Genomic DNA, 25839 nt, shown 5'->3' with positions numbered 1-25839 from the left:
AAGGGTTTATAATTAAAGTTATGATTTTCTTGTCAATAATCCATAGACAAAATTGCACTGTTACCTAGCACTTTGTACCACACAGTGTAAAATCTTGTTTGCAGTCCTCTCATTCTTGCCCGGTAGTATGTCTTCTCACCTTCTCTTGAGGCAAAAGTAATAGCTTAGACCACAAGGGAAGGTCCATGTCTTCATCAGAGGACAAAAATATCCTTCCTCATCAACCTGTATCTCCTTATATCTGAGGCAACCTCCTCTACCTTGAAAACAGGCAATCTACAAAGTCACAGTAACCTCTTCCTCTCCTCCTATCCAAGCATTAAAAATACACTCATCACACAACAGCTAAACCATCCCTTCATTCCTCTGCCTTTTATCAACAAACATACAGGAAAAAAAAGAAAAAAAAAAAAATCAACCCTTCTTAAATCAAACACTTTTAAGGCTGAAACAAAATATAATAAGTATTGTCCATTCTTACACTTGTTACCATCACACTGTACTACCAAAATATTTACAAATAATTTAACTGTAGTCCATGTGTAAATCATGGCAGTAATTAATTTAATATCACTTACTGGCCATGGCCATGCTTCAATGAATGCACGAAGGTGCAGAAAACTTCAACGGTGACAGCTGTTGAAAATAAAGTTTTATTATTTTTTTAAGTTACAAGCATTATTTTCAACTCAAGCACCATCTTTAGTCAAATTAGAGTAAATTAGCCATCTAAACCCATGTGGAGGCATGCAATTAATTGCCCCATGTTCATGAGTCCCAAACAGTTTAAAAACGAACAAAAAACAAGCAAATAAACAAACAGCATAAGGAAATGAAAACTATTCAAAATTTCTGAAAGTAATAATAATAATAATAATTGTAGATTTAGACACTTTACTGCAGACACCAAAATAGATTTTTCCACTGCCTTTGGATTGGACCTCAAAAGTAATATTTAGGTGCAAAAGTACAAGAATTTAAAAGATGCTTGAGGATTCACATACAAGCAAATAGCAGAAGGATTTGTGAGTGGCATTCCTTTTCCTCCCACTTTGGCTTTCTAAATGAAATTTACACTTATATTTATGCTTGCAAAATTCCAATTTGATCTTGGCCATCTGGCTACATATTTTATTTCCTGTTTGCCTGTGTCTGACTGTCAGAAGGATGTATTTGCTGAAGAAAAATAAGCATTATGTGTTCCAGCAGCACTGAAGGACATGATTTCAAACAGAAGTTATCTAGTCACTTACATGCTATTTTCCAACAGAACAGCATTATGGTTGTTGATGTTCTTATGTTTTTACGATAAGAAAAGTATGCTACTTTTGAGTGCCATTAACAAAGCATGTGAATTAAGTACTCCTCAGTCTCAGGACCTAATTAAAAGAAAAAGAAAAACAAAAACAAGTAAACAAATAAACAAATAAACAAAAAACATGTTTCAAGGGACTGTAACCTTTTTCTTTTTTTTTGCCTTTTTAATTTTTTTTTTCTTTCTGCTAAGCTTCCCCCTTTATTCTCTTTTTCACAATTCTGGATTCAAGATTTTTGAGTAAGACACAGGAGAGAAGCTACAGAAACAGTGTAGCTGTTTCACTTTTTACCCTACTGAGGTTAGATCTCTCAAGAGCTTTCTTGCTTGTAAGTTTGGTAACCCAGGAAGCTATTTCAATCACAGCCTCAAAAGCAAACCTGATAGACTTGATAGCATGAATTTCATATGGATAATCTGTGTTATGGTGGAACATAATGAGTGTTTGACAGTTGAAATATCAGAGGGATGTTCCTCATGAGAAAAGCCTTCATAATTGGCCTCAAGTATCTTTGATATGGGCGTTATACACTGCAGAAAATATCGTTAATTAATTTTTTCACACACTTCAGAGTTAAATGGCCCTTACATTCATACACTGTGTTTTTTTCACTATTAAGCTGGAAAGATGTAATGTTAGCAGGTATGCTTAACAATGATATAATTTAAATTAACTGGAATTGCCTAAGCTATCATTATGTAGAAGTTTAATAAATATACTATTGAGAAGACAATTCTAAGAATGCTCCATTTATACTTTGGCCTAACTTGTGTTAAACCACTACTTGAACATAGTATATCTTAATATACATAAACAGCCAATAGATGTTGGTTACAAATATAACTTTGCATAAGAGGTGAAACTTTACATTTAAGCTGTACAGGTAAGATATTCAGAGATATTTATGTCCACGGGTGCGACAGAAAAGAAGAACCAGAATAGATTGCTGCCTGCTATTCCATGTCTCTGAGAGTAAGTTTGCTAATGGGAGCCTGCTTGTCTAGTGTCCTTCATCACATAACCTCATAGACTAAGAGCAAAGTTACAAAGCCAACCAAATATAGAGTTACATGCAGTTTGTCTTGCACAAGGACACAGGGGGGCTGGAAGGTTGCTCACACACGGAAAACTGCTTTCTGCTTCCAGCCTTCAGAACTGCTCATTCTCTCACACTCATAGAATCATAGAATCACAGAATGGTTTCGGTGGAGGAGACCCTTAAAGATCACCCAGTTCCAACCCCCCTGCCATGGGCAGGGACACCTCCCATTAGACCAGGCTGCTCAAAGCTACATCCAACCTGGCCTTAAACACTTCCAGGGATGGGGCATCCACAACTTCTCTGGGCAGCATGTTCCAGTTCCTCACCACCCTCATAGTAAAGATTTTCTTTTAAATCTTTAATCTAAATCTCCACTCTTTTAGTTTTAAGCCATTTGCCCTTGTCCTGTCACTATACTCCATGATAAAGAGTCCCTCTCCAGCTTTCTTGTAGGTCCCCTTTTGGTACTGAAAGGCCACTATAAGGTTATTCTCTATCCTGAGTTTCTCCTTCCATGTATTTTTCCTCCTGAATGTGCGTCTAGACAACCTTCCACCCTCTCTCATGTGCTGCTCCCTCTCTTCATGTTGCTGCTTAAAACGGCCATCTTCCTTCAGTTTCCACTCGTAATAGAAAATATTCATTCTCTTTGCCTTCCTAATTTCTGTTCTTGATGGTTTTGTAGTCTAAATAAGCCTTTCTCAAATAGGGTTAAACTAACTTACATCCCACATGAGGTCTCAGTAATGGTAAGCATTATTTCATTAAAGCATTCCTATCTGCAGAGGGAATACCTCATCTGCCATATATACACATTGTCTACACTGATTTCTCAATGATCAGCTGTTTCGTTCTGGTTTCTGCCCTGTTTTTCCAGCTAATGAATCTATTTCCTTCCTTTGGAGCAGAAGCAGACTAAGGTCTAAATACATGGTTTTATTCATTACACTGCTGCATTTAGTTCCACTTCTGTTGCTTCAGTTCTCAGGAGCATTCAATTTTTTTCATAAGATATTCTGCTATTCCTCTTTATTTAAATGCCTGCTCACTTTGTGCCACAAAGTCTGCTAGCACACTACTCCTGGATTTACCCTGCTGAAATATAAATGACTGTATTTTTTGAAGTGTAAGAAGAATCAAGGAATTACAATATATTTAGGGAAAAGTGTCAGGAATGTGATGAGTACGCATGGAAATCTCAAATGCAGAGCCAAAGCCTCACTGTAGCAGACAGTTCTCTTTTTCACTTACAGCCTGCCTTGGGATTATATCCAAATGAAACAAGAGTATTTTTATTTATTTTTCCGTTTTGTTTATTGACTTTTTCAACAGAAGTTATTGCTAATATTGACAAAAAAATCAGCCCCCTAAATTCCAGCTGTTTACCTTACAATGCCAATGTAACACACAGAGAATAGCAAACAGACAGAGACAGGGTGGAGGGTTACAGATTAAACAATAATTTTACTTTTTTTTTTTTCTTTTTAATTTGCTGTTTGACAATGGGATTTTCTTTAATTATTTCTTCTCCTAGCCTCCTGGTTTATTTCTCTGAAATTTATGCCATCAGTATATGCACACTCATTGCATTTTAAAGATTTTATTTTTCAGGTCTTACCCAAGTTAACTTTTATTTATATGATTTGATAATGCTGCAACCTTTACTCCCTTTATGGAGCTCTCACATAAAATGACTGCACAGACAAGCTCACGACATGGTAAATATAGTGTAGAAATAAAGAAATTATTTTAAATCTGGAATCTGAGCTAGGCTGCACTTTTGATTATAATGGCACAATCTGTTTTTATGTGGGGCAGAAGACCTTCTGCCTTGGTATGAAATTCAGTTTTTTAAACCACATATTATTTTTTCCCTTAATATACTGTGGACAAGTGAGAATATTTTAAAAAGTCTGACAAGACAGCTAGAATTATTATACCATCTTAATTCAAATGATAATTATATAATGGGTACTGCTTAGGACTCGGTGCAAAGTCTAGGTGATCTACCTATTACTTCTAAAAGATAAGATCTTAATGAGTGAGTGATCCTATTAAATTTGTAGTCACAACTACACCTTGTAAAGAACCGTTTATTTCACAGTTTTTTAGTGTGTGAACAGTGATTAAGACACAAGCATTGCGTATGACAGTCAGCTTTTTTTTTCTCCCTTTGGTTTCCCTTTCAGAACTCTGTAGTTTTCCATCATTATTGTCTATTACACTGGGAATGATGAAATGAGCCAAAAGGAGGACACTATCGTTTCTTTTTGTGCCTGAGCATGAGGAAGAGTACCTGAGAAAAAGCGCTTTTAGGTAGCCCCCTCAAAAAAAGAAGGTAAAATCAAATGAGTGTGAGAACAGCCTTAAAAAAAAGTAAATCCCTGAAGTCCATTTCACCTGAATAGAGAAATCCTGTGGATTTCCATACTACATAGAAAGATGAGGATTTCAACAAGATTTGAAGGAAAATTCCACTAATAAAATTCAAAGATGAATATGTACATTAATCTACCCATGGTGAGCATAAGAAGCCACTGCATGCTTCACCTTTTTCCAAAAAATCCAGTTTATGCTCATGAGGTAAACCTTTCATTCAGTCAACAGATTTCAGATTCAAATGACTGAACTGTGCATTTCTTTGAGAGGTTATCTTCAAGAATGCCCACTAACTGCAGGAAAGATATAGTGAGACCGGAACTTCTTATCTGCTGCTTCTTCATCAGGTTCCTTTGTCAGCAAGGCCTGTTTCTCCAGACACAGATGTGTGGAAATTTCTCACTATGGAAGAAATGAAGAGGAAAAGCTTTCCCTGAACAATTAGAGAATGTAAGGAAACAGTTACAATCTTGGTTGTACTCTGTAATTCATAGCATTTGGAATCAAGTATGGTTGGATTGTTAAACTTCATTTTACCCAGAAGATGACTTTCTCTCTCTCTCTCTCTCTCTCTCTCTCTCTCTCTCTCTCTCTCTCTCTCTTTCTCTTTTCTTTTTTTGTTTTTAACAGTATTAAAGCTACCATATTTTTAATAACATTGTTTAATATGTTTATTAATGACACGGACAGTGGGATCGAGTGCACCCTCTGCAAGTTTGCTGATAGCTCCAAACTGAGTGGTGCAGCTGAGATGATAGAAAGAGGGAAGGCCACCCAGAATGACCTGGACAAGTTTGAGAAATAGGCCAACAAGAACCTCATTAATTTCAGCAAGCCCAAATGCAAGGTGCTGCACTTGGGTCAAGGCAATCCTAAGCATCAGTACCAGACTGGTGGATGAATGGATTGAGAACAGCCTTGTGGAGAAGAACTTGGGTTTAGTGGTAGACGGAAAATTGGACATGAGCCAAAGGTGTATGCTTGCAGCCCAGAGAACCAACTGTGTCCTGGGCTATACTGCATTCAGCTCTTGGGGACCCCAGCACAAGACAGATATGGACCTGTTAGAGAATGTCCAGAAGAGAGCAACAAAAATTGTCAGAGAGCTGAAGCACCTCTCCTATGAAGAAACGCTGAGATAGTCAGGGTTGTTTAACCTACAGAAGAGGATGCTCCAGGGAGACCTATTTAAGCTCTTGGATACTTAACAGGGACGCATAAGAAAGATAAAGAGAGACTTTTTACAAAGGCATACATAGAACAAGGGCTAATTGTTTTAAATGGAAAAAGATTTAGATTAGATATAAGGAAGAAATTCTTCAATGTGACAGTAGTGATGCACTGGAACAGGTTGCCCAGAGAAGCCCCGGATGACTCTTTCCTGGAAGAGTTCAAGGATAGGTTGGATGGAGCTTTGGACAGCAAGACATAGTGTGAGATATCCTTGCCCAGGATAGCAGGGTTGGAGTAGATGTTCTTTAAAAGTCTCTTCCAACCCAAACCATTCTATGACTCTAAGCTTTTTCTGTAAATCTCCATGGCCTGACACCTATTGTTTTGCCATTGTAATTATTTTTATATCTACGTCAAAGAAAATAAGAAGTATAATTATATTACTCATTTGCAGTAAAGTGTTGCTTACATCAAACAATGTTTTCCTAAGCTAGTGTACGAGCCTTGTTAGCAAACTTAGTAATCCTAATAGGAGCCAGGTAAAATTCCTGAATAGAAGTTGCCCATATATCTGTTCTTTGCTAGTTTTCAGGTATGCTGAGAAATTTTGTGTTTTGTTTTGTTTTTTCCTTTGTTTTTGTATTTCTAAGCATCTCTTAGACAAATGTTTTTGCTTTTATATGTATTCTGTATATATGTACTCTATGAAGGTTCAATTAACAAATTTCATATTTTCCTATAGAGCAAAATCTAAATTAAATCTAAGATGAATAATGCACACAGATACATACACTTTTTGTTTGGGACTGGCGAGTGGTTAAATGATCATTGGAGAGTTTCTCTGTTTTGTAAGATAATGAACAATGACATAGATGTATAAATAATGAGTCTGAGGACCAACAGTCTATCTTAGTGAAGAAGGATTATCAAAAAGTAAAACAGAATGAAGATAATGTTCTCTTCTTCAGGCTTTAAAGTTTCGGAGAGAGCTGAGAAGCTTTTAACCTATCAAGCTGTCAGTTCAAGGACCCATTTCCTATTACAACAATTGCTGCTGATGATCGCCCATTGCAGAATCGGCACTGCTGGTTATGGAGTATTGAATTACTTTCTCTGCTTCAACCCAGGGGCTGATTTTCATGCATATTTTAAGTTTTACTATTTTTCCAGATTCAGCATTATTATGCTAGGCAGGCAGCTAGAGATAAGCTAGAGACCATTTTTCATTTCCTCCCTTTAGGTCAAGCATGCTGGAGAGAGAGACTTTTTAGCCTTAGTGTATGGGATCATAAAATATTGATTCACTACTGGTTTAAATGCACATTTAAAAGAGCAGGAAAGGTGTTATTTTGTGTAAACTTGTGCCATGAAATATGACATGGCCAAGATTTACCCCTTTGCTCAAATGGTGAAATGAGGAAATGAGGATCTCATGAGAATCAGTTCCTGCACATGTAAATAAATAAATAAATTAAATGTTACTTATATTACTGACTGGAAATGGAAAAAAAATGGAAACTTTCTGCCCCTTTGACTCTTCCCTTGTTTTCCACTTTGTTTTTATCCATTCCTTGAGACTTACCTGCATTCTTAAGAGAGCATGTGAAATCTCATGTTTCCGTGTAAAGTTGAGTGACAACCAGTTTTGCTTCTGTCTGTTAGTAAACACTTGTTGAATCTGTTAAGAAAATGTAATTTCTTTCTTAGGAGATTTACCCATTATATCTTTTATTCATTTTTGTTATTTTTTTTTTTTTTAATTCTCAAGCAGAAAAAGTCATTATATTGAAGTCTTCCACAAAAAAAAAAAAAAAAAAAATTGACCATAAAAGGTTTTGAAATTATGGAAGCACTTTGCCTCAACCACGTCAAACTATTTTATTTCAGTTAATCATCTCCATTACAGAGCAATAAATAAATTGCAATAAATATTATGTATGACAAAAGATAACATTAATTTTATGTCATGGGTAAAGGAAGGCAGATCGTTCTTAGAAAGATGTGATGCTTCACTGAAGCCAAAGGAAATTGGCTGAGTCAATTATCTACATTTTTAGAATAAGTTTATGGTTTTGACTCACTTTGCTCATTCATGTTGACAAAAACATTACAAAAATAAATTGAGATACTTAGCAAGATCAAGAGAGAAAGGATCTCCAGTTTTAAAAAAGAAATGAGAAAAAGGTAAACAAGCCTTTGTAGAATGAGACTGGAAGTTTTAACATCATTTCAAATCAATGAAATGTTTGATATTTTCTGTTATTCTTTCCAACATGCAACAACAATTTTGAAACTCAATGATCTTATGCCAAGTTAAAAATACTAATGAAATTAAATGAAATAGTAGTATTAAACCAAAATCATTTGTTTTAGTCTTGCAGAGGGGTTTTTGTTTTAATCCTGATGAAGTAAACACAAAAATCTGAACAGTACACATATATTTTTCTTTAAAAATTGGAATTAACATATTTCTGAAAAATATTTTACTTTTTAAAAATTTGATATTTTTCAGAAAGATATTTCCTTCACATTTTTTCACCAAGCACCAAAGATTTTACAAAGCATACCATACGAAGTGTGACAGAGATCCCCATGTATGTTTAAATGATATTTAAAAGGTAGTACAGACATAAATTGATAATATTTTCTGTTATACTTAATTTCTTTAGGAAATTGTAATGTAATCATATGGTATCTTTATAGTTAGTCTGTTCTTTGTCAAATACTCCCTAATAACTTCCAGAACTGATTTTGTTTTCACCTGCCCTTTGTTGCACAGACACTAACAAGTAGAGTTTCTCCATGAAAAGAAAAGTATTAATTTACTGAGCTATTTTGCACAGAATAAGGTTCATATGAGTAAATGAGTCTCTCAAACATGGTGTTTGGTCACTGTCTGGATTGTGGCAGGAGTCTCTTACAACAAGGGTCCTTGCAACAACAGATTCAGTTGGGTAGTAGAACACTCTCTGTCTACTGTTTCATCAGATCATTACAACTGAGCTCACCTCTAATATTACCTGACCATGTCAGCACATAAAAAAAAAAATAAATCTATCAATTATTCAAAATTACTTACAAAGAATCTTTCAATTCAAGCCTCTATAGGAAAAGTTTCTAATAATTATTTTAAATTGTCTGTGTGATTTGGTTAATTCCGTAGCACAATGCTGATGTCCACATCCCACAGCTGGGATGACCGCAGTCACTTGTCGTGGTTAACACAAATCAAGAATACACACAGTACTGATCATCAGGTCCATTGTCAGCAATGGGTGTTTGGGGAGATGTCCAGGACTATTCTGAATTAACATTCCTGGAGCTGTGCTGTACCAACAATTATAATACTTTGTTATGAAAGTAGTTAGGGGTTCAGTCAATCAACGGGTCTTAGGCTGGTCCATTGTCACAAATCAGTTCTTTGTCTTACTTATGCAGAAACTAGCAGTGCAGTTATGATTCAGTTTACCACATTGTGCACAGACAGAGTCCTGGCATCTAGCTATGGGACAGATTTGCATTTTATTCTTATAACATCATAATTGCTTAAAATTAATAACTCTTGCCCCAGGCAAGAGGACACTGCTTGTGTTTCATGGAAGGAGGTTAGGTAGAGGTGAAAAATGTTATTAGTGTCCTTACTGAGGGAAAGACTGAGTTTAGTAATTTTATGGGAAATAGGAGAATTTAACCAGACAAGACACACCAATCTTTGTGTTTCTCTGAGTTCAGATAGGTTTTCTGATTGCAGTAGGAGATAGGGGACAGAAGTTAGCAGTTATGTGGTACCTTAACTCCTTCAAAGTCAAGCTAAATATTTTTTTCAGAGTAGCAGCTAAGTTTGGTACCTTTGATTTTCAATTTGTGAAAATATGGGGGATGTAAAGGAGAGGTAAAAGACAAAGCACATGGTGACTATTTCTGTTGAAACATTTTGCCTGCATTGTTCAACAGGCGTACAAAACCCTGAGGTAGAAGTACAAACATATAATTATATTCTCTCTTTGTCTGGTCTCTGAAAAAAAGAGTGATGTTTTCGAGGAACACAAATAAACTATCACTTGTCAGTGATTAACAGTCACAAAGCATAACAGAGAATAGGACAGTGGTTAACCTGATTACCTGATTATGTACAAAAACATGCTTTTACACACTGTCATAAACTAGAAGATCTGTACTTTGTGATTTAAGAAAAGGTCTACTTTTAACAATCAGTATCAGTTTTCTATCAATATACACAACCCTTTAGTATGTTTTTCTTTTTCTTTTTTTTTCAGTGAAAAAAGAAGTTCCTTGATTTTCCATGTTATACACTCACACACAATTTAATTTAGTTTTTAAAGGATGCTGCTACTTGCAGGTTTGAGGCAAAAGCCAATTGACCTGTTATTCCTCTATGAATTGACTAATAAAGATAGGGACACAGTACACAATAAACATGTATAAACATGAAGAACAGTAGGAAACTTATTGCAAAAAGTCAGTTGGAAAATACATGGAAGACCTTGCATGGAGAGCCAAGTACCAAGGAGAAACATTTCCTGCACTATGTTATGAGAGAGAACTGACAGTCTTTGTTTAGTAGAGTGAATATCAGTGGTGCCAGAAGCTGGAGTGAAAACAAAATCAGCTACTATGTGAACAAGCTTAATCTATGACAGGTGAGGTGAGCGTGAAAATTTAGCATGCCTGAAAAAAAAGATCTGAGCTTAAGAACTTCATGACCTGCCTCTAGTACCATCCAAGAGGTGCGTGCTCAGTGCAAATATCAACTCAGCCCTGCCCTTCACAGGGTTCTACTGGCCTCCAGAGTAAAGAAACACTGAAAATTGTATCACACGGGTTGTGAAATGGAAAAGAACACAACAACACATAGACTGCTTCTCTGAAGTCATCCTATTTGTCTCCAGATTAATAAATTATAATATTTTGCCTTGTTTGCCTTCAATCTGACTATAATTAAGCCTGCTGGCTTGTGACTATGATTAAAATAATACAGTATACTGGGAAAGCTCTGTGCAGCTATTTACAGACCACTGGGAATACCAGGTATTCACCAGTCTGAATGCTCAAGAGTGACCTGTGCAGTTCACAAAAACAATTACATCAATAGCACTTCTTGTCCCTTTTGTTCCCTAGAGAAGTGTGGAAGCTGGGTCTGGTGAAAAGCCATCTTCTGCAACTGAGAGTGAGAGAGAGGAGACTGTTGCCATGGTGTGCAACTGCTTTTTCGTAAATGTTTCAGTAAGGTCATGCCCTGCATGATTAATTCCAAGAGTTCACATTCATCTACTGTCACGCAGACAGCTTACAGCAGATGTTCATTGAAACCATTTCATGCTGACTTATAACCCTTCTCTTTTTTCAGTGCCTAATATATCAAAGTGGTTGTATTCTGGACACAGAAATAACTGACATAACTACTGAAAAGCAGCCTCCAGTATGCCCACCTCTGTGCTTGTATCCCTGTAGCCTTGGTCCACAAGCAAAAGGTAGGAAATTTTGCGCAACCAGAATAACCACGGCCTGTGCCTGGTGAAGATGTAACAGTGTACATGGACCTACTACGTTGTTTTTTTTTTGTTTGTTTTGTTTTGTTTTGTTTTTCTGTGTAGTTTCATATAATGGAAAGCAGCATGTACACAAACAAGAATGGTTCTGCTTCTGTGAAGTCTTGTATATACAGTCCAAAGACAGGGAATGTCACTGACACAAAGGGCAATGGACAGCAGGAATTGTTGTACATCCTACATACTGCTCACCTCTTCCTCTCTCACACCAGCCTCAGGCTGTCAATTAAAAGAGGAAGGGAAGGACCAGGAGGAGGTGGATTATGTTTTGGTACACCATAAGCTATGAAGTAATGAGGGGAAGAAATATTTTCAGAGCAAGAATATCTGCCACAGGACAGAAGACACTAGAAATGGTCATAAGTGGCAATCTATGAGAAAAGGGATTTTGTTTTTAGATATCTCAAAACTTGTGAAATTTTATCCTTCTGCTTAAATTATGCAGATTATTGTCTTTGTAAGAAATATTATTTGTAAAATTTTTATCCATATTTTCACTGAAATTCAAGGACAAATTATTGAGATATGAATCTGCTTAAATTAAACTAAACCAATGCTCACCCAGTTCCCACTGAAGTGACGAAATCATTTTAATGTGACTGCACCTAGTAATTATGGCAGGTTAGCAGGAATTCTCTTAGGAATTCTGGCTTGACTTAGAGTTTTGTGAGAAGGAGTAATGTCAGATGGAAAAATAAAATGATCGCTTCAGTTTGTGTTTACTCAGATAATTTCTCCAAATTTGTTACAATTTCCTACTTTCAGATTTCTGAAAATCGTGGTATTTTAATTATAGCACGTTTTGTCCCTCATTTGAATTATCTTTCCCTGTATTTTGATACCCTTTTATTCTCTTTTTTACAGTTGTGCACGCCCAATTCAATGTTCAAATGCAGTTTGCAATTTACCAGTAGGGAAGGTTTAAGGGGCCTACCATGTACTCTTGTTGCATCCTCAGGTGAGTGAAGGGCTGCTCCACATATGCTGTTGAAACTGAGGGGACAATTGGACCTGTGGGGCACACCTCCTGTCTCAGGAGCACACGGCATTTCTGTTCCCTTCTGTGTCACCAGTCAAAAAGGGAAAAGAAGAAGGGAGTAGTGATACAACTCCCAGTACTACTGTGCCTCTCTGCAGCAGCCCACAGTACAATACAAAAGGTTGGAGGAGGCCTCTCAGAGCCTTGCAGCTGTCTGACACAGTTGTTTCCTAACATCATGATCTCAAGCTATACTGAAGTCAGAACATGCCATGTAACTGTTGCCTGCTTCTCAAGAGACATCTCAGAGACAGCCGAGGCACTTAAGTCAGTGCTCTCCCACACCACAGCTTCTCTGCACACAAAGGAGGATTTGCTTTGGACGGATGGCACAGCTAAATGTGTTACTGCTCAGTATCTTCCTATGTGGGAAGAAAAGGAAGTTGAGGAGAGGCAAAATGAGAAATGAATTTTTCCTCTGTTGTCAAAAAAAGCTGGAGGCACGGCACAGTTGTCTCAATGGTGTTTGGTCGGCTGATAACTCTTGAGTAGTTCTGCTGCTGCTGCATGGTGCTGGCACCTCAGTGAGGATGGCTTTTGTGCAGCGGGGAAATGGCGGTGCAACAAGTGACTCTGAAGATAAGCCTTGACTGGATAACACTGAGAAACGGGGAAGTTAAAAACAATCTTTTGTTTACTGATGAACTTGCCAGGGCTGACCAAGGTATCAGCCCCAGGCTTCCAGTTTTAGATTAGTACAATAGCCCTGAGGCTGTCCTTTCCCTTCCTGGAGCGGCTGGTAGTCCATTAGGCTTCCTTTTTTGTGTCATTTCTTCTCATCCCATCATGTTGTTTGGAAAGAGTGATTCCAGAAAGTGACTCCATGCATTTTATAGGGCAAGATGGAGGTCACAGTGGCCTCCTGTGGAAATAAGTCCCAAAGATTTACCCTGACTACACTGAAATCTCTGTCCCTTGCTCTGTGTTCATCACTGACAGTGTTATTGCCCTCAGGAACATAATTCTTGAGGCAGGTCATGAATGTCTGTTACCTGAAGGTCATAAACTCTTTAAATAAGTAATCATTCTTTCGGAATCTTTCTGTAATTCAGAGTAATTTGAAGCAAGAGAATCAGCCCACTCCATCGCATGCTGAGCTTGTTTTTGTCAGCTTGTGCTCCTAATCACTTACCAATTACTTATGCAAATTAGAGGAGCAGATGCTGAAGGTTGCTTTCAAGGCTGCCTCGCAGGGGCCCCATAAAGCCGACAGTTGTGGATGTCCATGGTTTTTTGATTTTTTGTTTTGAGTGGGTACATTAGAGCTTTATTAAAAAATTCTTCATTTCATCTAAGCATCTTCCAAACAGTAATGCATTAGTACTTCTGTGCAGGGTTTTCTTCAGCTCTCAAAGGTTAGCAGTTGATGGTTACAGTGTGGATAATCACAAATGAAACGTATTCTCATAGGAAAATAAAGGCAGAGAAAAGTTGGCATATTATAGGTGCAAAAGGCCTTTTAATTTCAAATGTAGTTTTGCTTTGCTTTTCTATTACATTAAAATTCATACCTAACAATTCTTGCATGTTTTGTACTATTTCGTACTATTTTAAGAGCATATGTTCATCCCCATGCTTCCATTTTGTGCACGTCTTTTCTGTGTGCAATCATATCTTAACTGTTATTTATCATACAAACACAGTGTGAAGTGATGTGGATAACTGTTGAGAGGTAGAGAGAAGGGTTTATCAAAGTACAATCCTTTAAGAGTGCTTCTTAACTTGTATAATTATGTTTAATTAAATCACATAGAATGTAAGCTCCATTTTGATGTGCTGTGGTGACCAGCGACAAGTGAAATTCCCTGCAGGAAAGGGTCTTTGCAGATTCTCTGAGATCCTACAGGGAAATCAATGACATTTCAATCTGAATTAAACATAGAGCCTGCAGAGATGAATCTAAGCAAGCCTGCAGAAATATGCTGATTCTTTTAAGAAATAAGATATTTTCCTGCTTTACTATCTTGGCACTGTGAAGATTTTCTAAAGCAAATATGCAAACTAATTGTTTGATATATAAGGTATTTGTATATTTTTATTTTAAAAAGGTAAGTTTAAATTTATATCAGGTTAAGTGTAAGCAATAGAAAGATTAATTTTTTATATCTAATTTTTTGAAGATTAAAAGCAATCCCTCCCTGCTAACCAGAATGCATATTTAAATGTTCCTTTAATTATCTAAACACTAGGACTTCCACATTGTATAACATCATATGATCATATCCAAAATATTATTAATAGGTTATTGTGTTAGAAAACGCAGGGAAAGAACTCTCTGTAAATTTCCTGCGTGCTTAATTCTCTTTCTCTGCTATATATGTGATATATGTGACATTTTGCCCTTCTAGGGAAGAAAAAAAAAAAAAAAAAGAAAAAAAAAAAAGATCTTTATGCTCCTACTAAGCAAATTCTCTCAAGTGGAAATTGTTGGGAATTTTCTGATTTAAAATAATTTTTTGGAGGATGGTAAACTGTCTCGTGGAAACTGAAATGCTTTTAGAACAATATAATATATTTTCACAAACTTTCTGGTTTCCCTCTCCCTTTCCCTTCTCTTTAGGTGATCTGCTAGGAGCTATGCTTTCAGGTTTCTTTCCTTAGTGTTGTCTATAAGTCAGAAAACCCAGACATCCGTGTTCCCAAGCTCTGGACAGCTATACCGAGTGTTCATGGAAGTGCTGTGTACTGTTTTCTAACATCTGTGGCTCTGGAACAGTCCTGCCTTGTATGTCCTGGTATTTCTGACACCCCCTAGGAAGAGCTTTGCACCAGCATGTATACAGTTGGACACTGAGGACACTAGAGATTTTCCCCTGCCTCCACGGTGTTTTTTTGTTTGTTTGTTTGTTTTTGTTTTTTTTCTAAGCTCCCAGGCTGCCATCATGAAGTTTGCAATCTGTAGCTCTGTGAGCTCCAGATCCCAGATTTGCATGCTCATAGCTTTGACATCATTCCCAGCGTTTGTGAACATCTGTTTTCTTGTAAAGTTTCTTTTCTGTTAAGAATCACTACTCACTTTTTTTGTTGTTTTGTTTTGTTTTATTTTATTTTGAGATATTTTATGAGGCAGAAATCCTAATTTTCTATCAGATCACCTGTGAATTTGAGACTATAATATAGTCATGCCTCGCCTCAGGGAGGTACATTTAAAAACTAGTTACAGTCAAAATATAGTTGTTAATTGTGCCTTATCCAATTGTTAGTTTGGATTTGGCTTTAAGTTTCATTGCATAAGGCAGGTGCTCTTAATGATTGATGCAAAGCCTGTGAGTGGGATGTGAAGATCTGTGGAGACAATGAAAAGAGCAAGATTTGATACCCTCAGTATTTCTTCAATGGTTAGTGGAAGAAAGGTACATCAGAAGAGGCATGTTACAGAACAGTAACAATGGAGAAACCCAGAAATATCCTACTGCAAGTTACTGAACAGAATGGTCAACAATGTGTTGGAAATCTTTATTCTCTTTTGTATTACTGCAGTTCAGGAAGTCTTTTGGCATTAAACTAATAAACTAGTTTACCATTTTCTAGAGGATAAGTAGCTGCTTTTTTAAGGGCATTTCTAGATGAATAGAGGCATGTTGATGCAGCTCACTCCCTACTTTCAAAAAACAGAATTGTTCTTGACTATTCTCATTTTTCAGTCTTTGTAGTTACACTGGTTATAAGACAAGAAAGATGATCTCCGAAGTTAAATGGAATTTGTGTTCTAAGATTGCTACCTATTGGGAGACAAAACAGAATTGATGAGTAAGGTCTACTCACACAATTCATCAGATCATAACACTGAAGTCATTGGAAATTGCTAGCATATTGTTTATGTCTTTCCACCGATGACTTGCTACTCATCCTTGACGTTGCTTGCAACACTCATCATAAGCTGTATTTTCAAAACAGCAAAACTGAACTACAAATGAATGTACTTTCAAAAATAAATAAATAAATAAATCTTCAGTATAAATCTAATTTTTTGTCATTTAAATAGGTTTTGATGGGTTAATTAGTATTTTGTAAATACAAAGACTTCGTTTGTACATACAGTAACTGATACACAGCAATTTGTATAAACACTGTTTTGGAAACTGACCTTGCGCAGATGACTGTAGAAGTCCTTGCTTTTTTGAAATACCATTGATTAGCTTGTTTAAGAGTCCTGGAATAAGCTTATTCAAAATTTAGCAATAAAAAAAAATGTAAATAGAGAGAGAGAGAGAAAAGACAGAATCTGTGATTCTCTCAGCCATAACAATCTGTTAAGGAAACTGTCTCTTAATATACTGTATTCCTGCAATTGGTAGTCAAGAGGACAAGAGAAAATGGTATCAGGTTGCACTAGGGGAGGTTTAGTTTGGATATTTGGAAAAAATTCTTCACTGAAAGGATTGTGAGGCATTGGAACAGAATGTCTGGGGAAGTAGTTGATTCACTATCCCTGGAGGTATTCAAAAGATATGTGCATGTGGTGCTCCGAGACATGGTTTAGTGGTAGACTTGACAGTGCTAGGTTGACTTGATGGTCTTGGAGGTCTTTTCTGACCGGAGTGATTCTGTGATTCTATTCTATGATTTTTTATTGTCCTTGATAGTCAAGGAAAGCCTGGATATGATTTGGAGATGCTTCAGCTGTGGAACAAAGTAAGGTAAGTTTCAATGTTTGCCGATACTAACTTCTTTCAGGAAATTTGTGCAAATAATTCTGTGTCTAGGAAGTGCCATCTTCTTCAGACTATGGCTAGAAGGCTAGTGTTTGTCAGTGCTTCAGTCCCAGCATTTAATGGGAAAAAAGCTGTCCAGCTTCACTTCTAGTTGAAAAAACACAGGATTAGGTTTTGGTAGGTCTTTCGAGCTCTGTGGAAGAGACTGAGATAGAGGACAAATACTTCCTTCTTCTGTTCTAATTTGCCATGTCCTCTGCCACTCAGAAATGTCATTCATGTTTAAAAGACTCTGTAGCAATACTTTGCATTTTTGAATCAGTCAGTAAAATAGCAGTGGTACCCTTCATACATGCTTGTTTTCCACCCATCTCTTTATCAGCTCCCATTCATAGCTAGTCTGGGAGACAACAATAAAATGAACCATCTTGGTGGCTAGCATGGGAGATGGGCAAGTTTCATCTGTCAAGCAGAATGAGGTCTGAATCTTGACTCCAGTGCTAACTTACTTTTCTTTAATAATGTCACTCAGCATCTGCTAATCTCAGTTTTCTGAGTTGTGGTCTGGGATGCCAGTAGTGTTTTAACTGAAAGTGCTAGGTTGGTTTGTATAAATTCTTGTAGAGAGTGATGCTCCAATTTGATCTCAATATGTTTGTTTCTCTTATCTGTGGTTTCAGAGGATGTCTAGAAGTTATATAAAATTTTCATCTGCATCTTCTCCCTTCCTTTCCCCCTCTGCTTCTCCATATCCTTCTTCTTTTCATCTCTTACTCTCCTTTTCCCATTTCTCTGTAAGAGGAACAATCCACCATATTTTGAGTGAATTTCTAGTTTCTATTGCATTCTAGGGCATCTAGTTCCTTAGTGCATACTATTGAAAATGATACTTGAGGAGTTATGTCAGTGAGGACTCTATTCATTTGCAAACAAATTTCTATGTTCTCTTCTCATGAGCAAAAATTAGTGATCTGATATGTACTGATAATTTTCTGATGTCTCCATGAAATCATAAAGGATAGCTTCAGGTTCATAGATTTCAGAGTGAATATTTCTAAAAATAGCAAATGAACCTCTCTAAAAAAGATTTAAGGATTTAAGGATGTTGCTTTTTGGAGGCTAGTTAAATACAGCAAACTTGAAGTTTCTAGGACATTGAGGTTTTGACATGATATGCAAGCTAGAAATAGTACTAGTTGGTAAATTCCTCTTTTTTATTTTATTTTTTTTCCTCTATTTATCTCTAATTACAAACTTTGAAAACATTACTTGGATAATCACTTATATCAGATAAAAGATACAAAAGATACTGGAATGGCAATGGAACACTAGGTCAGAATTTTACTTTAGATAGAAACCAAAATTAAACTTTGATTCTCCACCAATCTTTATATAATGAAAGTGTATGAGAAATGAGAACATCTGGGTTTTTTTGTTTGTTTGTTTGTTTGTTTTTTCCTCATGTTTTTATTGAGGAATAGTTTTGTGGTTTTTTAAAACCTTCCAAGGAATCTGTACTGGAATTGTCTTCATAACAAGTTTCAGAGGTAAGCTAAGTTTAACTCTGAGTAATTATAACATTACCACTTGGCACAATAGCAAATACAGCATTTTTGAACTATCACTGACACAAAGAAAAACTTATGTTTTCTTCCATAGGAAAGACACTGGTCTTAGAAGACCTTTCATCTTTGTTCATAGATCATATATCAATACGTTGGCATTATTAAAGATTTAATTTATTTAATTAGACTTTAGTGGATCTTTCAAGACACAGACGGCTCTTTTAGGGGAACACACATGGGTACATTCTCTCAATACAGCCAATGACTTTCTTTATCTTGCCTTTACTTCGTGGTCCTAAAACTGTTTTGGCCAGAATGGGATACTTCTGTTTCACTATATTGACTGCAATAAGGCCGCATGTGAAAGTATCTTCTCGTACAAAGAGGTTCACATGCTGTCCCTTTATACAATTCTTATTTTAACTTAAAAGTATTCCGGTATAATTTTTCCATATGCAGATATTCACACATGGCTTCACTTCATTTCATTCACACAAGTGAATTCATATCAACTAGAATAAGATTTACACAACTAAATCTAAATGAAGATGTTCTTTGTATTTGTTTTCTGTTTCTTGATTCAGAGTCAGACTGCTGTGAACTAGCACATAGGAAACCTCATAAAACATGAACAACCACAATAGAAGAAACAATAAGGTCAGTTGTATAGATGTTTGGTATTCCTTTTATGAAAATCATAATAATGTATTTTAATTTGATGCAAAGTCTTTTGTCTAAAAATGCATACATACATTTATACATACTGGTATTCCAGCAAAATCCTAATATCTGAATGTATAAGATGGCCACTACTTTTTGATAAATTGTTTCAGTAAACAAAAATAATGCATAAATACAAAGAAAATCCAACCTGTTTCAATTATTGGCCAGTAACTTATTTATTTATTTTATATGTATATGTTTTTTCCACATTACAGCTTCTCAATAGGCTTGATGAACTCACCATAATGCTTAGAGAAATCAAGCCCAATTCAGAATGGGGATAAAACCCAGCATTTTAATTGCTTTGTCCTCAGTAAAATACCTAGAATAATACTGCCAATAATATCGTTTGTTTGCTTGCTTGTTTTAATTTTCATTTTAGGTATTATTATTGTTATTTCAATCCATAGCCTTAACAATCTTTCCTTAGCAAAAGCAGAAGAATAACACCTCCATGGGAAAATAAATGTTTCAAAAGTGTTTTGCAAAACAGATGCTCTTGCAAGACTCCCTCCACCTACCCTGAAACCCACCCACTTTTTTATGCCTATATGCACTTTTTTTTTCCTTGTTCATCCTTATTCTCTTTTGTCATCAAACTTCTGCCTTGTTAGTGTCAGTAACTGTCAGTTTCTGTGCCAATGTTTTTTGTCAGGGACAAGGTTTCCTAACAACACATTACACTCTTTCAGGACAGAAGAGCATGGAATGCAAACAATATAGTGTTCTGTATCTTTTTTGAGCATTGAAGTCATAGATAAATGTTTACATATTCTGCATAGAAGAAATATGTAAACAATATGGTATGATTAACATATTTAGACAAATCAAGGATTGGAATTCATTCAGTGTCAATACATGGTTTGCTGTTGCATTGGTAACAGTGCCCAGAGTTACCTTCTGTACTGCTTGAAGATCACCATTACACAAGCAAAATCTCAGTCCCGAGGAACATTCAAACTAACATGAAACAGAGACCATAAGTGATCACTGAACACAACAGACATGAAGGAGGAGGTGTGGCAAGAGCAAATGTGAATAGTTCAGTGTATTGTCTATGCAATATGAATCATTCTCTTTTTCTTAAATAAATATTATCTCTGTCAGACTACAGCTCACCTAGTAAGATTAGTGCAGACCATGCAACTGTAATGGATGTTCGGTTGTATAGGGATTCATAGCAGGATGTAATACAGTACAGCTTGCCATCAGAACTAATACCAAGTAAAAGAGGAGGAAACTATTAATGTGCAGAAGAATAAAGAGCGTTCTGGTACTACCAAATACTCATTCACTCTAGACCACTACAGAGTTGAAAGTAGAGAAAAAAAAAAAAAAGAAAAAAAAAAAAGAAAAAAAAGATTAAACAAAGGTAACAGTTGTGAAGGGCATTGAAGGTGGGCATAAGAAATTTGCATTTGATGTTATGGAAAATGAGGAGATAATAAAGACATTCAGATAGCAATAATATAGAGTGACAAGCAAAGAGGATGCTCTTAGGTGATGCATTTTGAAAGGACTGAAAAGTTCTCAACTTGCATAATGACATGTTAGTGTTGAGCACTTTGAAGGTCAAAGCAGCATTTTTATCTGTGAACCATTTGGTGCCCGTGAATTATCCCCAAACCAACAAATTCACCAGGGTTAAAATAAATTTCCTCAAGGTCAGCACATCCTACAAAAAGAATAACATGCAGATTTCTTTGGCTAACATGATACCAAATTAGCACAATATACAACCTATAAGAGACAGTATATTTAATGTACCGGAGGGAAAAACAGATTTACTACTTACATGATTAAATTAAGTTAAAACTGTTTTAAAGGAGTAAATAAATGATTTATTACTTGTGTCTGATATTTATCAAAAGACCAGGGAGATAGTGACATTAGATTTTCCTGCAATGACCATCAATGATTTTGGCATCTATCATGTTCAGAGCTCAACTTTTTTTGATGGTTGCATGTGATAGCTGCATTTCTTTGCAGTGCAGCCCTGTAGAAGTGCTCTCTCTAAAGAGCAGAGAATCAGCTGTGAAGAGTTCAATACCCATGCAATAAGTATATACACAGAGTTTATTTCATATTCCCTTCAGACTCCCAGGTCTCATGGATCTAATGTCCACCAAAAGCTTGAGCACGTTGTATGTGCTCCTAGAGCCCAACTTATAGTTTAGCTCTCTGATAGGAAACCTGTTCATGCACGTTGTGACTGCTCAGTGATGTGAACCAGAACACACAGGGAGATCCAGAGATCTGAGTCACAAGTGCACCCATGATCTGAACCATAATAATGTATGTGTTGCACTTGGTGAAATGGCACAGAGACTCACTGATGTGGATCTGTTCCTCACTGCCTGATGGAAACTGCTTTCTCCCCTGTAGCTCATACAGCTTGCAAAATCTGCAGAGCATTGAAGTCCCACTATCAAACAGCTTCTGGGCATAAGCTGTAAGCAGATCTCCTTGTCCCTTTGGAATATGTTATTATAAATGCTAATTTCTCCATTCCTGCACATGCCTGATGAAATGATTAAGTGAACTTTCTCAGCATTAGCCAGGAAACACTAATTTTGCAAATTGTTCAGACTCTCTGGAGATAAGTTGAAGTATGAGAGACAGCATTATGTTACCAGAGCTGGAAACCTGAGTGAAAGACATTAAGGGGCAAATACTTCTTGTCAAACATAGTGGTGGATAAATGAAGGGAATAATGAGAAGAGAATTTCAGTTCTATAAAGTTATATAAATGAAATTCCATTCATAACATAACACTTACGTGAATAAAAATTAAATCCAGTGATAAGCGATGAATATTAGTTTCCCTTCATCCAGATAGCCTCTATCACTGAGTAGTAAAGAGGTGATGCACTGTAAAAGAGGAGACTAGAGGAAGAATACTCTCTAAAGAGAAGTGATAGGGAAAATGACATGCTTCCCTTAACGAGATTGCTGATTCATGAGTAAAGGGAGAATCATACATTTAGACAGTCTCAAATTCTTCATTGCTTTATAGGAAAAAGTTGTAGAAACATCTCTCAGTGGTCTCCTCTCCCTTTCTATACTTCAGGTTCTCTGTCACTCTTCCTTTACATGAAGTTGGTATGTTCAGTCTCGAAGTCCTAGTAACGACTACAGTGCTGTTCAAATAAATGTCTATGGACCGCTATTCGTTTGAAGAGTTACTGGGAGAACTGAATTGAAAGTCAACGTGGGAGATTTCATGGGAAAGTGTACAATTTTTTGAAGTGTTGGTCAGTGGAAACCATACTTATTCTGGTGCCAGAATCTAGCATTAGAGCTATCAGATGTGTGGCCAGTTGTTTTTGCTCCTCATAGGATTCAAAATCTTCTTGTATCAACCAAAGATTACGTCTAACTTAAAATTTGTGCAAACTCCAATTCTGAGATTACATTACTCATGCTTTATATTTACCATATACATTTTCATTTAAAAGCTTAATATAGTTTATTTGAATGAAATTATGGAAGTAAACTTTTTGTTCTTTTTTCCCTGACAGCTTTTAATCTTCCCTTGCCACAATACCTTATGATTGCTTTCCCACATAGCTTGTGGTCAGAACTGAAAATTCAAATAAAAAACAGGATTGGCAGAAAGAAAAGAAAAAAAAAAAAAAAAAAAAAAAAGAAGGAGATTGTACTTAATTCTTTCACTTGTCCTTCTGTTCTCTCCACCTTCCATTTCATTTTCTCTTCAATATTCATTCATCCTTTCTCTGCTGTTCTTTCAGCCCTGTTAATAATCTTTTTCATTTATTCTCTCTCTCCTTTACACAGTGCTGCTTTTTATCTCCTTGGTATTGACTAATCTCATCATAGTAATAAAGCTCGTCTTGGCTGATGAATTTAAACTTTAGCACATCTGACTGATGTTTACTCTCAAATAAAGTTATGTCTCCCTCTTGCCCTTGTCACCATACCCTCTGATTTTTCCTCTTAAATGAGGCTTAGCTTGCTATGATTCTGCCCTTTCTTCGCAAATGTAAATTGATAGTTTAAGAATACTTGCAGCCTTAGAGTTTGAAAAAAGTTTCAATTTAGCTTTTATTAGGTGCTGGGCAGCCTAGTGCCAGACTGTGTACACAGTTAAACAACAAGAGTTCTCCCAGGGGAGTATATGGTTGCAAGCTTTGACATCTATATGCAAATTAGATTTTCCGTATTTGCTATCAGTTACAACAGAAATTTTCCAACCAGGCAAGAGTTTGTTTTCTTTTCCTTTAGCTATCTAAAATACCAACAAACGCTGAAGAAAACAGTCTGCTGTCACTGGCTGTGAACATTAGAAAGACTATGTTGGTTTTAGGGACTTTTTGAAAAGGCAGGCTACCTTAAAGTATTGTTATACGACAACTGCATAATATTCCAGAAAAAAAGAAAAAAAAAAAGGGGGGGGGGGGGGGTGGGGGGGGAATGCTTAACTCCCCTCAACAGAAGTGAAAGAAAGTGCTATCAAGAAACTTTCATTATTTGACATGGGGAGAAGGAATCCTGAAGAAAACAAAGAATATTTTCATAAAATGTCTTAGGCATTGGATTCTAAAAATCATCAATTTTAAAATTGAAGTATTTTTTCTGTTGAGGTTATATATTCCTGGAACTGAGCCCCATGGAAGGAAACCTGACCAAAGAAACTCTTAATGGACCAGTGGCTCTTGGAGGCTGAGCAGGTGAGCTGTGTTTTAGAGCCTAGAGGGTGAAGAACAGCCCTTTGAAAGATATGCCCTCCTCAGTTGCCCCAGAAGAAGTCAGTGTAGTTTCTGACTTCTGGGAGGATAAACATGTTTTGATTTCCATGTTACACCTGAACTGTAGAAAGTGGCATCTGATAACTCCCATGAAAGCTATCAACAATACCCACATTGCAAATGGAAGGCATCAATCTGGTAAACAGAATATGGAGCTCGCTGTTTTCTCATCTCTATCTAATTTATGCAATAGTCACTTCTGGTTGTGAAATACAATTTCTTTTTTCATGTGGGGCACTGCTACACACACACACACACACATACACACACACACAAAAGATAAATAGATACCAATTATGAGCAATAAGTCACTAAGTTTGAGAAGCAAATGGTTCTTGCATTTGAATTCAAAGAGAAATGGAAGCTTTAAATACCTGATACCTTGCAACTACATTGATGTTTGGTTGGTTGGTTGGTTTGTTTTGTGTGCCATGTTAACATTTTTGCTTAAATTGAAAAGGGACAATTTTTATCCTACCTACCTGCTTCTTCCCTTCATGACCCTGCAGTTGTTGCATTTCTGGTGGTGTGTGTTTCACAGCATATTCTGAGCAGAGCACTGTCTTGATATTGGCTCTGAAAAAGGAAAGATAAGAAAAGTAGGTGAACAGGGGGTGTTACCCTTTGAAGGATATGAGAGGTGAAGAGGTCACCTGTGGGCTGGTCCAAGAAGTTAATGAAAATATGGCCACCTCACCAAAACTGTCAACGAGCACCTGGAGCATGTGGAACTCCTCCTGGGGATGGATGATGAGATGACAGGGAGCTTATGGGTCAGTATTTAAGGGAGGGCAAAGACAGGTGACATTTTAGTATGGGTTCTGTTACAGACCACCTTATCAGGAAGACTAAAGAGATGAGGCCCTCTACAGACAGATAGAAGCAGCCTCACGTTCACAAGCCCTAGTCCTCACGGGGGACTTCAACCACCCTAATATCTGTTGGAGGGACAGCACAACAGGACACAGGCGATCCAGGAGGTTCCTGGAATGATAACTTCCTTCTCCAAGTGATAGAGAACTGCCACTGAGACTCATTTTTAACCAGACCTTTCTTTTCAAGCTTGACTGTGCATTCTTGACTGTCAGTCATCCCCTTATGCTGTCAGAATGCAGCTAATTATGTGTAGTGTTACGTTTCAAGACAGTTTGAGGTATCTTCCTGAATCCCCAACTGTAGTTGTAGAGGGTTTCATTCTGTTCAACTTTGTACTGCAACATTCACTTAGAAACTTCCAAATTCATTGGAGGAAACTGTTTCATGAAAGACAAGGCTATTTAAGATCCATTTCACAAAACATTGTGGTCACATTATTGAGCATGAGATTTAGCATACTCCTGTGAATGTTAACTGAAATAGCTTACTTAAAGTACAATGCTATTTTATTCTGTGCAAATCATGTCATTTCCCTATGCAAGTATCCCATATAATTCAGAGGTTTGTATTCTCTGGCTAAGTGGAAAACCCACTTGAAGTCGACATGGTGTAATGATTTGGCAGATGTATGTGCACTTTATATACTTCAGTTTGTTTTTATGAACTAAACATAATACTATGTCACATGAATAGCCTTCATTCTGTACTGTGTATTGGGAGGAGAAGGTGAAG

At 36.6% G+C, this 25839-nt stretch overlaps 2 long non-coding RNA genes across 2 annotated transcripts; one reads left to right on the top strand and one right to left on the bottom strand.

The window, feature by feature from the left end:
- Positions 1-529: 529 nt before the first annotated feature.
- On the bottom strand, positions 530-24809 carry LOC121062159. Its single transcript, XR_005815434.1, has 4 exons — positions 24714-24809; positions 7493-7588; positions 1254-1379; positions 530-636 (listed from the first exon to the last, which is right to left on the bottom strand). It is a non-coding gene; the product is annotated as an uncharacterized LOC121062159 (long non-coding RNA).
- On the top strand, positions 19342-23088 carry LOC121062160. The gene is made up of 3 exons (XR_005815435.1): positions 19342-19396; positions 22533-22564; positions 22984-23088. It is a non-coding gene; the product is annotated as an uncharacterized LOC121062160 (long non-coding RNA).
- Positions 24810-25839: the final 1030 nt, after the last annotated feature.

Source organism: Cygnus olor, chromosome Z, assembly GCF_009769625.2.
Source record: "Cygnus olor isolate bCygOlo1 chromosome Z, bCygOlo1.pri.v2, whole genome shotgun sequence".
NCBI classification, from domain to species: Eukaryota; Metazoa; Chordata; class Aves; order Anseriformes; family Anatidae; genus Cygnus; species Cygnus olor.
Note: the sequence above shows the minus strand (reverse complement) of the source record. Positions and strands in the feature narration are given on the sequence as shown.